Source organism: Panulirus ornatus, chromosome 6 (assembly GCF_036320965.1).
Source record: "Panulirus ornatus isolate Po-2019 chromosome 6, ASM3632096v1, whole genome shotgun sequence".
Lineage (NCBI taxonomy): Eukaryota > Metazoa > Arthropoda > Malacostraca > Decapoda > Palinuridae > Panulirus > Panulirus ornatus.
The window spans coordinates 54533895-54545984 of record NC_092229.1 but is presented as its reverse complement, the minus strand read 5'-3'; the positions used below and the strand labels follow the sequence as shown (position 1 = coordinate 54545984).

Below are 12090 nucleotides of genomic sequence, written 5' to 3'. Positions count from 1 at the left end.
TATTACGTTAGATGTGGAAACATCATCATCATCAGTATAGCGAGGCAGCGCGTCACGCCGCCGGCCAACCTTGACTGCCCGGCAGCGTCGTCCCAAGACACTGACTAGCCAGGCCTCCCTCACCCGCCAGCCCGCCCGGACCAACACCACACACGAACTCATACATCACAAATAGAAAAGAAACCAAGGCTGGAGTTGGGAGGTGTGTGTGAGAAGCGCGTATGAGTGAGACGATGAACGATGTTCAGGAAAATTACTGAAACTGAATTTAAAATTGTAATAACTTTAAAAGTTAGAATATGCAGAAGGTAAAGGCGTTACATGTGACACCCACCCTACTCAAATTTTGTCTTTCTTGTTGGAGGCCACAAAACAGCACATACGGTCTGCAACTTATCCTCAACTCCTGAAGAATGTGTTCAAGATCCTTCACTTGCTGGATATATCGTTAAGTGGACAACCTTAATGACTCAAACTAACAGTCGTTAGCCCTAAAGGACAAACAACCAACCAACCATCCTTGTCGCAATAAATCTCACAAAATCTACAGTCAATCATTATTGGCTATTCATGCTACATGTCAACCAATAGCTGCTTCAGTACTTCTGTGATCTCTGGTCTTTATGCTGATCAACTACCAGGGTCATTAAGGTCGTCAACGTCATCTACCAACCACAATATCTTTAAATTCTTCTTAAGGTGTTGAGGATAATTCTGAGACCTCATACACCCTAATTACGTACATGGCCGTGTGTGTGTGTGTGTGTGTGTGTGTGTGTGTGTGTGTGTGTGTGTGTGTGTGTGGGATTTTTCATATATTCTTTGGATTCAGTGGTTGTCGACTATTGTGTGATCATTATGCTCGAACCTTAAAATTGTTTGTTAGAAATACAACAGAAGTTACACACACACACACACACACACACACACACATTTATATATTTATTTATTATATTTTGTCGCTGTCCCCCGCTTTAGCCAAGTAGCAGAAGGAAACAGACAAAAGAATGGCCCAACCCACCCACACACACTTGTATATACATACATACACGTCCACACACGCACATATACATACCTATACATTTCAACGTATACATATATATACATACACAGACATATACATATATATACACATGTATATAATTCATACTTGCTGCCTTTATTCACTCCCGTCGCCACCCCGCCACATATGGAATGACAAACCCCTCCCCCTCACATGCGCGCGAGGTAGCCCTAGGAAAAGACAACAAAGGCCACATTTGTTCACACTCAGTCTCTAGCTGTCATGTATAATACACCGAAACCACACCTCCCATTCCACATCCAGGCCCCACAAAACTTTCCATGGTATACCCCAGACGCTTCACATGCCCTGGTTCGATCCACTGACAGCACGTCGACCCCGGTATACCACATCGTTCCAATTCACTCTATTCCTTGAATGCCTTTCACCCTCCTGCATGTTCACGTCCTGATCGCTCAAAATCTTTTTGACTCCATCCTTCCACCTCCAATTTGGTCTCACACTTCTCGTTCCCTCCACCTCTGACATATACATCCTCTTTGTCAATCTTTCCTCACTCATTCTCTCCATGTGACCATACCATTTCAAAACACCCTCTTCTGCTCTCTCAACCAAACTTTTTTATGTCCACACATCTCTTTTATCCTTTCATTACTTACTCGATCAAACCACCTCACACCACATATTGTCCTCAAACATCTCATTTCCAACATATCCACCCTCCTCCGCACAACTCTATCTATAGCCCACGTCTCGCAACCATATAACATTGTTGGAACCACTGTTCCTTCAAACATACCCATTTTTGCTTTCCGAGATAATGTTCTCGCCTTCTACACACTTTTCAACGCTCCTAGAACTTTCGCCCCCTCCCCGATACATGCACATAAACATATACATATACATACACATAAATATACATATACATATATACACATATAGATATTCATACTTACTTGCCTTCATTCATTCCTTGTGCCATCCAGCCCCACAGGAAACAGCATCGCTACCCCCTGCATCAGCGAGGTAGCGCCAGGAAAACAAACGCAATAGGCCACATTTGTTCACAGTCTCTAGCTGTCATGTGTATTGCACCGAAATCAAAACTCCCTATCCACATCCAGGCCCCACAGACCTTTCCATTGTTTACCTAAGGCGTTTCACATGCCCTGATTCAGTCCACTGACAGCACGTCGACCACGGTATACCACATCGTTCCAATTCTCTCCATTCCTTGAACGCCTCTCATCCTCCTGTATGTTCAGGCCCCGATCGCTCAAAATCTTTTTCACTCCATTCTTCCACCTCCAATTTGGTCTCCCGATTCTCCTTGTTCCTTCCACCTCAGGCACATACATCCTCTTTGTCAATCTTTCCTCACTCATTCTCTCCATGTGCCCAAACCATTTCAAAACACCCTCTTCTGCTCTCTCAACCACACTCATTATTTCCACACATCTCTTTTACCCTTACATTACTTACTCGGTCTAACCATCTCACACCAGATATTGTCCTAAAACATTATGTTTCCAACACATCCACCCTCCTCCGCACAACCCTATCTATAGCTCACGCCTCGCAACCATATAACATTGTTGGAACCACTATTCCTTCAAACATACCCATTTTTGCTTTCCTAGAGAACTTTCTCTCCTTCCACACATTCTTCGTCGCTCCTAGAACCTTCGCCCCCTCCTCCATCCTGTGACTCACTTCCATGGTTCCATCCACTGCTAAATCCACTCCCAGATATCTAAACACTCCTCCAATTTTTCTCCATTCAAACTTACATCGCAATCAACTTGTCCCTCAAACCTACTGAACCTAATTTATATATATATATATATATATATATATATATATATATATATATATATATATATTTTTTTTTTTTTTTTTTTTTTTGCTTTGTCGCTGTCTCCTGCGTTTGCGAGGTAGCGCAAGGAAACAGACGAAAGAAATGGCCCAACCCACCCCCATACACATGCCTTGATTCAATCCACTGGGGATAGGGGAGAGAGAATACTGCCCATGAATTTCTTGCGTGTCGCAGAGGGAAAATAACAGGGCGGGAGCGGGTGGCTGGAAATCCTCCCTTCCTGTATCACTCTCCAAGAGAAGGAACAGAGCAAGGAGCCAAGTAAGGATTTCTCCCTCAGAGTTCAGTTATTTACTCTCGATGCTACATCGCTCATGAGGGAAATGGCGAGCACATATGATATATATATATATATATATATATATATATATATATATATATATATATATATATATATATATATATATAAACAGCCTAAGGTCAACAACCAATACACGCGCCAAAACAAGGTACTACGGCTACATATGCCAGCACTACGCAACAGCCAATGAGCACGCCCGCGTCCATACAGGTATTACTCACTATCACACGGCTGCTTATAACTGTTTCCATCTGTTCTACTGAACTCTCCACACGCCCTTGATGATTTGATGGATTCAAATATAACTGTCGAGACGGATAATAGAGTGTCGAGCGCTCTTGTACAATTATATTATCTTGATAGAATAATTATACGAAAGCGCCCGACACTTCGCATTTTTCGTTTCCATGTGGTTTTGGGCCATTTCTTTCGTCTGTTTCCTTGCGCTACCTCGCAAACGCGGGAGACAGCGACAAAGTATAAAAAAAAAAAAAAAAAAAAAAAAAAAAAACTAAGTCAAGTGAAGATGACTTACCCTTTTATTTAGCTTTGTACCACAAATAGTCTTGAGCTGTGTGGATCTGGGTGTGAGGAGCACGTCATGGTAATGTACTGTGAAACACAGCATCGGATGCAGCATGTCAGCTGATGGGGTGCGGCCGTACCCGAGCAAAGCGTCTCACACACACACAATACGCACAATTGCTGGCTACTCCTCCCTCCCTCCCTGGCTATTTTGCATGCTCAACCTCACATTGTGATTGAAATACTATCGTTAAGTACGTTTGTAGAGGATTCACTAGGATTAGTCTCACATGAGACTCTGTCTTATGGCAATATCATAATTTGCAACTGGTATAGATTATTTCTGCTTGCTTATCTGTCGCAATTAAGGATAGAATATCTATCCCAAAGGTACATATTTAGAAGGCAAAGATAAAACATGAAAGAAGTCGAAAAGTTTAGAGAAGGAAATATGGGGGATACTTAAGAGGAAAATAGTAACAGTCTACCGGCGGATGTAATATCATACCATGAGCTGTTTCTTAATTTCATATAATTTACGAAATATTCGTGTGCTTGAAATACTATAGTTTGCTAAATTAGACTTGAGAGACAAAGCACTTGGGTAGTACATTACAAAGTGTACTCATAATGTCATTGTAATAATGGTAACTAATTTAAAATATATATATGAAACGACTGATGAGTGAATAAATAGAATTAAACCAAGAATAAACAATGTTCATTCTTTACAAACTGAAGTCCGATAAAATTTCTATATTTCTTTAATGGCTGTTGTACGTTTGCGTTTATTGAATTACTTTGTCATTTTGCTGCAGGATGTAGCGAGAGAGGCTGTTTATGACAGTGATGGAGGATAATTGATTGACTGGTAGATAAAATGCGAATGACTGACGAGTAGGGACGGTATCTCGGGTGAACATGACAAGGGTGATGTTATACCTGGATGATACGCATGAACGAACATGACTGTTAGTAATACTGTTAACACAAGTATTACGTCCATGACAACACTTGCTGCAGGTACAGACAAGACACGATGAACGATCGTCTGAGCTGCATGTATCTTGTAAACAAGACGATGATACATAGTTATGTATCTTGAAAACAAGATGATGATACAGTTATGTATCTTGAAAACAAGACGATGATACATAGTTATGTATCTTGTAAACAAGACGATGATACATAGTTATGTATCTTGTAAACAAGACGATGATACATAGATAGTTATGTATCTTGTAAACAAGATGTACATAGATAGTTATGCATCTTGTAAACAAGTTGTACATAGATAGTTATGTATGATGATACATAGGTAATTATGTATCTGGCCGGGCGGGGGAGGTTGGATCATAATACATAATAGTATTGTAGAAATTATTCTGATACATGAGATGATCTTAAGATTAGAAATGTAAATGAAAAAGCGAGAAGGAGGAGACACGAACGTTACGGAGGGAGGAGTACTGCCTGACTGTCAAGGGAAGAGAAGCGAGGGACATCGACGAAGGTGTGCAGAGTGATCTTGTGGTTGGCTGAGACGTTGGCCGCCTGCGTCAGTAGCGGCTGCCCTGTGCCACTCTCACGCTTGGGAGAGAACGGAACAGTTCGGTGAAATGAAGATTTCGTGAAGTTAGATCATCAGATAAAGAACATTTGAAGACAGAAGTTTGAGATTCCCAGAAAATAATGATGAATGAATCACAAATAAAGTAAACTGTAGTCTGCAATGAAATGATAAAGGAGAGTTGAATTACGAATAAAGGAAGTCACAGAAGGGATTTGATAAGGCAATTATGTCGTGGACAAATGAAGAAAACTGTCTGTATCAAATAATAATGTTTGTTAAAACTGAAGCGATGGAAAATGATGGTATGAGTGACGTGGACACAGCTGCAGGTAGGTCAGGCAGGAGGTCGCCCGCTAAGTTATCATATAAGGCAGAAGACATGACATGAAGGCGAGCTGGGCAGAGTGACAACCAAAAGGTGGCCTGCTGCTCAGTAACGATGTGAAGTGACGTGTGTGTGTGTGTGTGTGTGTGTGTGTGTGTGTGTCAGCCAGAAGGAACAGTCAGGTGCCAAATGACAAGATAAAAGAAGAATTATACCAGCATAAATGTTATGACTGCTAGCCAAGCGTTCTTATGAGAGGACTGAGATGGGTCCACATAAATGTTCTACTGAAGACCTAGTTCATAAAAGATGGATTTATGACGACAATATGGTATTCAAACTAAGTTATGCATTTAGATAAGTAGTGAAATATTTGAAAAATAAAGGAAACTTCATGAATGGATGAAGAAGAGTTTTCACATAATCTTGACTGGAAAGAAGTTTGGGAATCTCTGTCTGATTGTGTGTAGTGTTAGAGAACTTAATGTTGTTAAAGGTTTTGTATTAGACGTTCTTCCTGTATGAGACTACATGGTTGTGACTGAGTCAACTGGAATGATACAAGGAGTCCGTCCATCAAGGTTGTATGATGTCAACATTGTTGTATGAGGTTTTCATATCAACTTTCACCCAAGATAAGAAGAATGACGCACAACAGCAAGTGTATCAATTCAGAATGGAAACTCCTTTAATTACTGTTTGCACATGATGCCGTTTTGTTAGCTGAATAATAGAAAGAGTTATGTGGAATGGTAACTGACTTCGGTGATGAACAGAGGAGGAGGAAGGTGAAAATAAATACAAGTATAGGAGAGGTTCAGACAATTGAGTGGGAAAGGCAATGTACGGCCAACAGCACAAAGTAGAAATTGGTGAGTTTGGTGTAGTGGTGATGAGTAAGATTGATGAGTTTGGAGTTGAGGTGTGGTGGTGATGAGTAAGATTGATGAGTTTGGAGTTGAGGTGTGGTGGTGATGAGTAAAGGTGATGAATTTGGTTTTGAGGTGTGATGGTGACGAGTAAGACTGATGAGTTTGGAGCTGAGGTGTGGTGGTGATGAGTAAGGGTGAGACTGAGGAAGCTGAAGCTGGGATTAGGTGCCCATCAATGAAAAGACAGTAGAGGTGAGTGACAGCCCTGGCCTTGGGAGTGGGAGAGAGTGCCAGAAGGTTACATGCTGCAATGTTGACTCAACTACCATATGGGTCTGGTGATGAAACATTATTGACCCGACATCTAAATATATCTAAGGACTGATTGTTACAGTCTGTTCTCTTCTAAAGTATTAACTGGAATTAAGAAAACGAGATGCCTAAAGAAAGAAAACGTGAGAAATATATACTTAATGAAGAATCTATTCATAAAACACGTGGATGAAAACGAAGAGTCTCAAGGTATGACACACGACTGGGTGGTTAAGATCATACAGTCAGGGTACGAGGAGAGCTGATGAACGGAGTGAACTGCTTACGGCTGCGGGTATGACTGATGAGCACGCAACAGGAACCGTCTTCCTCTGTCATGGAGACAGTTCGTGTGTGACGTGTTGCTGTGTCACTGCCGCCACAATCCTCCCTCACTTGACTATGTATAAAAGTGGAAAATTGTGAAGTTTTTACATTGGTGTGAAAACCATATTTACCTCAACAATGTAAACAGGAGAGAAGAATGCATGTGTCGGAATCATCAGGTTGTTTGTGCTTTTATCAATACATATGAATGTGAACACATTAAATGTGAACACATTAAATGTGAACACATTAAATGTGAACACATTAAATGTAAAACACAATCATACGTTTTGGTTCTTTGTGTTGGGGATTAGTGTGTACGGTGTTGGCCACTGTTTGTTTATAAATGTAGGGGGTTTGTTTGTAGTGGTGGGGATTGTCTATAGCTGTGGGGACTTTACATTGGTGGGGGTTTGTTTACAATGGAAGAGGTTTGTCTATAATGGTAAGGGTGTGATTACAGAGGTGGAGTTTTATTTATAGTGTTATGGGTTTGTTTATAGATGTTGGGGATTTGTTTATAACGGTGGGGTTTCTGTTATAGTTGTGGAGTATGTGTGTACTGCGGTTGTTTGTGCTTATAATAGTAAGGTTAGTGTTTACAATGGCGGGTGTTGGTATCTATACAAGCAAAAGTTTGTTTGCATAGCGTTGTTGGAGGGGAGGGGGGGGGGGGTTGGAATTAGTGAGAACTGGTTTCGTGAGTCACACCTGGTGGTGGTGGTGGTGGTGAGGCAGATTACCGTGCATTGTGGTGGGAGACTGAGGGGCGGTGGTGGGTGAGCCTTCTGCCGGCCGGAAACCGTCAGTGTTGGCTGGCGGGTGTCCCGCTCCTGATGTTCTCAACTCCATCATCCAGTTCCCTGACGAGGCAGCAGTTTGTGAGGTGCTCCTACGCTTGGCTCAGAGTTCTGGCTTGGTGGAGGTGTGGCTAGAGTGGTGCAGGAGGAGGCGTGCGTGTGTGTCTGCAGGGTGTCACGCCAGACACCATGAGCTCCAGACACTCTACCTGGATGATGCAACCTTGAGCCTCGTGGATCCGTCTGGTGCCGCTGGCCTGGACTCCTGCAACTGCTCCATCGTGAGAGGGACACGCCACTGTCTGTCTGTGTTGCCCCAGAACATGATCGTGACGAGAACTGCAGCAGGACTTTGACCCCCCCCCCCCGTAACCCGGGGCTCAGCACATCCCCCCTTCCTCCTCCAGCTCCACTGAGAGAAAATTAGTTTTCGATTCTGATTTGCGATCGGTTCCCCCTACGTACGACAACGCTGAGCGAAACTTGCTGAGGTGAACGTTGGTAGAGGCGGCCTCCTGCCTGACAGGAAACGTGATCAAACTTCCATCACAACAGTGACCAAGTCTACACTACTCAACACGGACTGTCAACATCTCTTATATCCTGAACTGAGACGGGAAGTCTATACAAATGAAATGTTCCCACGGATGAAATACAGTAAGATCCATACGAACAAGTGTGGCAGATAAACTGTAACTAGTACACGTGTTTGAGCAGGTGTGTACACCCCTTAACACCTGTTTGGCTGGGGTGACTAAGAGGTGAGGGTTCAGTGTTAGGGAACTGTTGATGTGAGTGAGTGTGGGTGGCGGAACCGAGGAGAACTAGTCCTCTGTAGTGTAACTAGACAACACCAACAGGATCCCTCGGTGAGGATCAACTCCCATCACAGAGAACACATTTCCATTGGAACAAATTGTCCTGGACTGTAAGGAAGGCAGCAGGAGACTAGATCATTTGCTTTGGAAGCTAGTGTGTGAGGGAGGTGACGAGTGCACATGCATGTACGTACACGCCTGGTGAGGGGAGGCGTGACGTTGTCTTCCCGTAACATGATCACCTCCTGGTAAGGCCCTGGTTCCCTCCTTTCCTTCACGTCTACACAAGCTGACTGACGAAGCACATGATGTGAAAGGAATTCGTCTGGCCCTGCAGGAGTCAGCAGTAGCGTAGCTCACCGGAACATGAACGAACATTTGACGACGGATGTGTTTTACGAATGTGTCCCTGACGGTTAGTGCTTTTTAAACACGATTTTCTTTTCCTAGTGTGCGGTCAGCTGGAGGGGAGATATAGTGAGACCAATAAACCGGTCGATCTCTCGCGAGATACACCCGACCCACGACCCATACTTCCGACACACACACACTGTCGTCCATCATAAAATTAAAGTTATGTTAGTTTCTCAACCTTGATGTCCGTCGCCTCACTCTCAGGGATTACATCTTCAGAATAACGTCAATTTTTACGTCTTTTCGTTACGTCAATTGGGAGGTAAGTTTGAATGGAGAAAAACTGGAGGAAGTAAAGTATTTTAGATATCTGGGAGTGGATCTGGCAGCGGATGGAACCATGGAAGCGGAAGTGGATCATAGGGTGGGGGAGGGGGCGAAAATCCTGGGAGCCTTGAAGAATGTGTGGAAGTCGAGAACATTATCTCGGAAAGCAAAAATGAGTATGTTTGAAGGAATAGTGGTTCCAACAATGTTGTATGGTTGCGAGGCGTGGGCTATGGATAGAGGTGTGCGCAGAAGGATGGATGTGCTGGAAATGAGATGTTTGAGGACAATGTGTGGTGTGAGGTGGTTTGATCGTGTAAGTAACGTAAGGGTAAGAGAGATGTGTGGAAATAAAAAGAGCGTGGTTGAGAGAGCAGAAGAGGGTGTTTTGAAATGGTTTGGGCACATGGAGAGAATGAGTGAGGAAAGATTGACCAAGAGGATATATGTGTCGGAGGTGGAGGGAACGAGGAGAAGTGGGAGACCAAATTGGAGGTGGAAAGATGGAGTGAAAAAGATTTTGTGTGATCGGGGCCTGAACATGCAGGAGGGTGAAAGGAGGGCAAGGAATAGAGTGAATTGGATCGATGTGGTATACCGGGGTTGACGTGCTGTCAGTCGATTGAATCAGGGCATGTGAAGCGTCTGGGGTAAACCATGGAAAGCTGTGTAGGTATGTATATTTGCGTGTGTGGACGTATGTATATACATGTGTATGGGGGTGGGTTGGGCCATTTCTTTCGTCTGTTTCCTTGCGCTACCTCGCAAACGCGGGAGACAGCGACAAAGCAAAAAAAAAAAAGAAAATATATATATATATATATATATATATATATATATATATATATATATATATATATATATATTATTTTTTTTTATTTTCTATTATACTTTGTCGCTGTCTCCCGCGTTTGCGAGGTAGCGCAAGGAAACAGACGAAAGAAATGGCCCAACCCCCCCATACACATGTATATACATACGTCCACACACGCAAATATACATACCTACACAGCTTTCCATGGTTTACCCAAACGCTTCACATGCCTTGATTCAATCCACTGACAGCACGTCAACCCCGGTATACCACATCGCTCCAATTCACTCTATTCCTTGCCCTCCTTTCACCCTCCTGCATGTTCAGGCCCCGATCACACAAAATCTTTTTCACTCCATCTTTCCACCTCTAATTTGGTCTCCCTCTTCTCCTCGTTCCCTCCACCTCCGACACATATATCCTCTTGGTCAATCTTTCCTCACTCATTCTCTCCATGTGCCCAAACCACTTCAAAACACCCTCTTCTGCTCTCTCAACCACGCTCTTTTTATTTCCACACATCTCTCTTACCCTTACGTTACTCACTCGATCAAACCACCTCACACCACACATTGTCCTCAAACATCTCATTTCCAGCACATCCATCCTCCTGCGCACAACTCTATCCATAGCCCACGCCTCGCAACCATACAACTTTGTTGGAACCACTATTCCTTCAAACATACCCATTTTTGCTTTCCGAGATAATGTTCTCGACTTCCACACATTCTTCAAGGCCCCCAGAATTTTCGCCCCCTCCCCCACCCTATGATCCACTTCCGCTTCCATGGTTCCATCCGCTGCCAGATCCACTCCCAGAAGATCTAAAACACTTCACTTCCTCCAGTTTTTCTCCATTCAAACTCACCTCCCAACTGACTTGACCCTACACCCTACTGTACCTAATAACCTTGCTCTTATTCACATTTACTCTTAACTTTCTTCTTTCACACACTTTACCAAACTCAGTCACCAGCTTCTGCAGTTTCTCACATGAATCAGCCACCAGCGCTGTATCATCAGCGAACAACAACTGACTCACTTCCCAAGCTCTCTCATCCCCAACAGACTTCATACTTGCCCCTCTTTCCAAAACTCTTGCATTCACCTCCCTAACAACCCCATCCATAAACAAATTAAACAACCATATATATATATATATATATATATATATATATATATATATATTGTTTACGCTTGTGGTGTTATTTGTTTATATACGTGTTTTGTATTTTGGGGGAGCTGTGAGTAGAGGTTACTGAAGTGTGAGGTCAGCTTTTAATTCATACTTGGGAGTTGGTTGTTAGTTACGGAGTGGTTTGGGTGCAAGGGAAGGAGCGCCGTTGTACAGAATATATATGGCCATTACCCCCCCCCCCCCCCCCCCCCCCCGATGAGGTTACACCGCACGTGAAAAGCCACCTTTGGCGAGGCTTTACCATTAGGAGCACAATCTCGTTAAAGAACTTCTCATTTTAAAGGAGTTTACATGTCCCTGCTACTAAAGAAGTGCATGAACTTTGGAAAGATGTTCTGAGTAATACTTGGGACTCTTTTAATAGAGTGCAAGGAATAGAGTAAATTGGAACGATGTGGTATACCGGGGTCGACGTGCTGTCAATGGATTGAACCAGGGCATGTGAAGTGTATGGGGTAAACCATGGAAAGTTTTGTGGGGCCTGGATGTGGAAATGGAGCTGTGATTTCGGTGCATTATTACATGACAGCTAGAGACTGAGTGTGAACGAATGTGGCCTTTGTTATCTTTTCCTAGCGCTACCTTGCGCGCGTGCGGTGGGAGGGGGGTGTCATTTTATGTGTGACTGGGTGGCGACGGAG

At 43.3% G+C, this 12090-nt stretch overlaps 1 protein-coding gene across 1 annotated transcript in view; it reads left to right on the top strand.

Moving 5' to 3' along the window:
- Window positions 1–7907: 7907 nt before the first annotated feature.
- LOC139749248 (innexin inx2-like) overlaps window positions 7908–12090 on the top strand; it is a 104992-nt gene continuing 100809 nt past the window's right edge. Inside the window, exon 1 of the mRNA XM_071662979.1 lies at window positions 7908–8024. The gene's annotated coding sequence lies outside the window, so the exon portion shown is untranslated. The remainder of the gene's footprint in view (window positions 8025–12090) is intronic.